The sequence below is a fragment of the Aythya marila genome (assembly GCF_965140915.1).
Source record: "Aythya marila genome assembly, chromosome: 3".
Lineage (NCBI taxonomy): Eukaryota > Metazoa > Chordata > Aves > Anseriformes > Anatidae > Aythya > Aythya marila.
The window spans coordinates 41431022-41437242 of NC_139044.1; positions in this window are offsets into that span (position 1 = coordinate 41431022).

Below are 6221 nucleotides of genomic sequence, written 5' to 3' on the forward strand. Positions count from 1 at the left end.
ACACGCACACACGAACATCAAACATTCTAAATATACAGAACATTGCTTTACGTACTAAACCCGAGTATGCCTATACATACATACAATCAGGATAGGTAACAAACAATCCTTTAAGTTCCATAACTTACTAAAATCGAGTACACCTATACATATGTACGATCAGAAAAGGTAAATAATCCTCCAAGTTCCATGACTTAACAGTCTCCATTTTCCATTCCTTTTCTTGATTACTAACAAGTCTTCATTTTCCATTCCTTTTGAACAATATGTCTCGCTTTAAGTACCAGGACAGTCTTTGTTCCTAAGGACGTATGATTCCCCATAATGCGCAACTGCTTACCAGCGAGAGGCAGTTGTGTGCGCGGCTCCGCTTCTCTCAGCTCGAGCTTCTCTCCAGCTCCAGTGTGCCTGTTTCCAGCAACTTTCTGTACGAGCTTCTCTGAGCGGTTTGCTGAGTCTGGCCGAACCTATCTTCATGAGGCAATCAAAGTGCCTGTTCCCGTCCTGGTCTCCATTCTGCCAGCCTGTTCCTCTTCACTTCTTTTTCCTGCTTCTTTATTGATGTAACTTCATCGTGCTGCCTTTTTTTTTTTTTCTTTTTCTTCTCCTTTCTTGAGGGCAGGCTCCCCTCTTATACCCTTCTCTCCACAGCAGTTCTTTTCAAAACAACTTTTCATTGGTCAAACAACTTTGAATGTAACAACAACAGCAAACACCCAGAAACATCCATGCCTTAACGGCTGGAGAACAAGAGAACCAGCTGGAGAAAAAGAAAGCGGAGACTGCATGGAGTCTCCTGAATCACCCTTCTTTGTTCCCTCTAAACTCTTATATTCCTGATGGCCTCGTCGTTAAGAGTCTAATGCTATCTCAACCATGGGGCTTTCCAGCCCCCATGGCCACATTCCCAAATCTCTCCCTTCTTTATTAATATCAACCATCTTCTCAACACGAATTACCACTCCATATATAACAAGCCTATTCCACAAGCTCTCTTGGCTCCACCCTTGTGAAGTGAAATCTGCCAGGTGGGGATCATTTGACCTTTGCTATATAGGAAGCATGAGGATTTATGGGAAGAATTGCCACTCCAGGGGAGCTTGAGGTTCAGGTTATTTAGGGTGCTTTTCTAATGTGCTGTTGAAATGGACTCAGGGTTCCCCAGTAGACTGCTTTTTCTTCATGTTTTCTACCATGTCTGTGAAATAGTTTTGGAGACTCTATAAGCTACTTACGTTGGTGGTGTTACTTCTTCGTGAAGTAGTTTGGCAGTGACTCAAGTTCAGAAGCAGGCAGGTTGGTCCCCAGTCATGGTCCCCAGACCTGGTCAGGGGTGATATCCCAAACAAGCTGCTCCAATACCTTTCCAGGGACAGAGGTGAGACTGACTGACCTGTAGTTTCCCGGGTCCTCCTTCCTGTCCTTCTTGAAGACCAGAATGACGCTGGCTTTCCTCCAGTCTTCAGGCACCTCACCCGTGCTCCAGGACCTTTCAAACATGATAGAGAGCGGTTCAGTGATCGCGTCTGCCAGCTCCCTTAGCACATCTGGATGCATCCCATCGGGACCCATGGATTTGTGTGCTTTGAGCCCATTTAGACGCTCCCGAACCTTTCTCACGTCCACCAGGAGGGAGCTCTCCATTTCCCAGACCCTTTGTCTTATTGCCAGGTTCAACGAGTCCTGGGGGAGTGTCCTTGAAGCAAAGACGGAAGCAAAAAAAGCATTCAGTATCTCTGTCTTCTCTATGTCTCCAGTGACCAGGACACCTCCCTCATTCAGCAAGGGACCCACATTATCCCTAGTCTTCCTCTTACTGTTTACATACTTGGAAAAACCCTTCTTATTATCCTTTATCTCTTTTGCAAGCATCATCTCTAGGTGGGCTTTAGCCTTCCTCATAGCGTCCCTGCAGGCCCTGACAACACATCTATACTCCTCCCAAGATGACAGGCCCTTTTTCCACATTTCATAGACCTTCCTCTTCCTTTTGATCTTATTGATGAGCTCCTTGCTCATCCACACGGGTTTCCTGCCCCTCTTCCCTGATTTCCTATTCCTCGGGATGCACCCATCCTGAGCATGGAAGAAGTGCTGCTTAAATGTAGCCCAGCTCACACAAGCACCCTTGCAGCCTAGCAGCCTATCCCATGAGATACTCCCAAGCAGGTCCCAGAAGAGGTCGAAGTTGGCTCTTTGAAAGGCCAGGGTAGAAATTATTTCCCGTGCTCCGTGCATTGGTGTACAGGCATTTTAGGGAAGCAGCAGGTACAGTTACCCCGGGGGGATGCAAGAAGAATGTACTGGACAGGGGATTGGGAACGCTACCTTCTCTGAGGAGCCCTCAGACAATCCTATGGGAGAGCTCTGAAGTTTTTCCCTGTCTTCAACAGTGGCAGTACTGTGAAATGTGTTCATCTGATTCGTGTCAATATGGAACAATGCTAGGGCCGCATGGTGTGATGAATGTGACCTTCTGTCCTACAGACCCTTGTATAACCACAAGTCTAAGAAAAACAGAGTGCTTAATGTATAGAGTTCTTGTACCTTGCAAAGGAATGTTTTAGCAATTCGTGTCAATAGAGAGCTTGAAGGGAAATGTAATTGTAGGCTTTTCCTTGAAGTCTCTGATATCTGGGGGGGGTGGCTGTCAGAATAGCTGCTAACTAGTATGACTATTTATTATGACTGTTGCATGGGACACTATGCAAGTCTCTGATATCTGGCCAGGAGACTAAGGAGACGGGGAAAGCTGAAGAACGACTAAAAGACAAAGCTTGCAGGGGACGCTGCACCAGTCTCTGCCATACAGCCAAGTTGGACAAAGGAGAAGGACAAGAGGGAGGAAGACTACGAGCCTTCAGCATGAGAGACCCCCACAGGGACAACCAGAGACTGATACGCATGCTCCAGTAGGAGGGTTTGGATTCTGGAAACTTATTATAATAACCCTGGTTTGTTTTTTTAGAAGTAGTAATGAATATGTGTTTAACCTAGGAGCAAAAATCCGCTGCTTGGTGTAACTGGTGTGGAGCAGAGACTCCCGGCGCACCCAGCGCTGTTTGCTTGCCTCTATTCCTTTAATAAATTGTAAACTTTGATTATAGTCCTATTTTGAAGACTGAGCCATTTATAACAGTAGTGAGGACTTCCCCCAGCCCTTCTCTGTCCCCTTTAGCCTCCCCTCCCTTCCCCCATCAAACCTAGTTAGAAGCCCTGGTAAGCAGCCCAGAGAGCTTGCTCCCCAGCACACTTGCCCAGTCCTGATCCCCAGATTTTTGCATCAGGAACACAATTCCACAGAGTCTTCAAGCCTTTCTGTAGCTTTAAAGATGCTGAAATGGTCCCTGGCTTAAGAAGAACTAGTTCCCCGCCTGGCACTACGAACCGTTGCTTAGGGCTAAAGGCTGAGGCTCTTGTCTGTTACGTGAACAGCCAGGGAGACTCAGCCTCCCTTCTCTGTTGAGTTCGGTGCTGCCTAGCCTTAACCTTTTCAGTACTCAGTAGCATCACCCAGGCTCCTGTATTTTGAGAGGGATTGCACTCCCCTTACATCATACGGGAATCCTGGTTTTCTGTCTCAAGGGTGAATGGTGTAAGGCACTTGTAAATCATTGCAGGTTGTTGTTGTCCATTGCCATGTAAATTAAGGCCATGCAAGTACCTTCTACTGTTTCTTCTTCCCTTTCATTTGTTGTCTGGTTTCTACCAAATATCACATATTTGGTGAAATGCCTTAAAACAACATTACTTTTTAATTAACAACATTTTTTTTTTTCTCTCTCTAGGTCTGCCAGTAGCTGACAGAGTAGAAAGGTGTGCTTCTCTCTCTTTCTTGGATAGAGTTAGAGGCAATGCCTGATATCCGGCCAAGATGGACAAAGGCGAAGGACAAGGACAAAGCCTGGGAGGAAGACTATGAGCCTTCAGCACGAGAGACCCCCAGAGGGACCCCCGGGGACTGATACGCATGCGCCAGTGGGAGGGTTCGGAATCCGGGAACTAATTATAATAACCCTGCCTTTTCTAGAAGTAGTAATGAACATGTATTAGCCTAGGAGTAGAAAAAGCTGCCACCTGATGTAACTTGTGTGCGTGTTGGAGGAGCCCAGACTCCCCGCGCACCCAGCACTCTTTACTTGCCTTTTATTAAGCCCATAAATAAATCTCATAAAGCTAAGTTGACTCGGAATTTATAACAGTATGATGAAAACTGTTGCACTCCAAGTTGGGAAGGGGAGAGGAAAATGTTCATGTATACGTGTACATTATACGTGTATACGTGTACACATACGTGTACTGAAACAGCTGATTACACCTTTGCATACACCTTTTAAGGGAAAACTTTAAACCTGAGAAGCAACAGGCAGTTTTCTACAGTTCCTGATATGATAACATGGTATATGATATAGGGATGATATCATACCTATAGTCTGCTGCAGGCTGAAAAGTAGCCTGTGCCTCAGGTACCGTTTTATGCCTTCGCTTGTGCTACTGCATCCCTGTAGGTCTTCAAAAGGGAAATGAAATTATCCTACCCAGAAGAAACACCGTCCAGAAGACACTTGAGTTGTTAGGGCCTGAATTCTCAATGAAACCAAAGGCAGGGATCTTACTGACCTGAAGAGAGGCTTTAATCTCTCCTGGCTTGTTTACTTCTGAAGGAGTGTGAAAGAGACGCGTGTCCTTGTATGTGAAGAGGAGGTGAAGGAGCAGCTACTGCAAGGAACACACAAATCCGTTGCGCCAGACTAAGAGGTGGTTGTCTCTGGGCTGGGGGACTGCATCAGAAACACAGAATTTCTAGGTTGGAAGAGACCTCCAAGATCACTGAGTCCAACCTCTGACCTAACACAAACCAGTCCCCACTAAACCATATCCCTAAGCTCTACATCTAAATGTCTTTTGAAGACTTCCAGGGATGGTGACTCCACCACTTCCCTGGGCAGCCCCTTCCAATGCCTAACAACCCTTTCGGTAAAGAAGTTCTTCCTAACATCTAACTTAAAACTCCCCTGGTGCAACTTAAGCCCATTCCCCCTCGTCCTGTCACCAGGCACATGGGAGAACAGACCAACCCCCACCTCGCTACAGCCTCCTTTAATGTACCTGTAGAGAGCGATAAGGTCAACCCTGAGCCTCCTCTTCTCCAGGCTGAACAAGCCCAGCTCCCTCAGCCGCTCCTCGTAGGACTTGTTCTCCAGGCCCCTCACCAGCTTCGTCGCCCTTCTCTGCACCCGCTCAAGCACCTCCATGTCCTTCTTGTAGCGAGGAGCCCGAAACTGAACACAGTACTCGAGGTGTGGCCTCACCAGAGCCGAGTACAGGGGGACAATCACCTCCCTAGCCCTGCTGGTCACACTGTTCCTGATACAAGCCAGGATGCTGTTGGCCTTCTTGGCCACCTGAGCACACTGCTGGCTCATATTCAGCCGACTATCCACCATCACTCCCAGGTCCTTCTCTGCCTGGCAGCTCTCCAACCATTCCTCTCCCAGCCTGTAGCTCTGCTTGGGGTTATTGCTCCCCAGGTGCAGGACCCGGCACTTGGCCTTGTTGAACTTCATGCAGTTGACCTCAGCCCATCGGTGCAGCCTATCCAGATCCTTCTGCAGAGCTTTCCTACCCTCAAGCAGATCGACACACGCACCTAACTTGGTGTCATCTGCAAACTTACTGAGGGTGCACTCGATGCCCTCATCCAGATCATTGATGAAGATATTAAAGAGGACCAGCCCCAGCACCGAGCCCTGGGGAACACCACTAGTGACTGGCCTCCAAGTGGACTTGGCTCCATTTACCACAACTCTTTGGGCCCGGCTATCCAGCCAGTTTCTAACCCAACGAAGCATGAGCCAGTCCAAGCCACAAGCAGCCAGCTTCTTGAGGAGAATGCTGTGGGAGACGGTGTCAAAAGCCTTGCTGAAGTCAAGGTAGACCACATCCACAGCCTTTCCCTCATCCACCAAGCACGTCACTTTGTCATAGAAGGAGATCAGGTTCGTCAAGCAGGACCTGCCTTTCATAAACTGTTAGGAATGTTTTAACAATTCATGTCAATAAAGAACAGTCCTGTCTGCCTCTGGGTCCTGCACTGGCAATTTAATTCTTGAACCACAGATGCAGTGTGTCCCAGTCTCCCCCTCATTCTCATCAATTTATCAAGTCTTCAGAAAATACTCCTTAAATTTATGAACCTGTTTGCTTTTGTTATTCCGAAC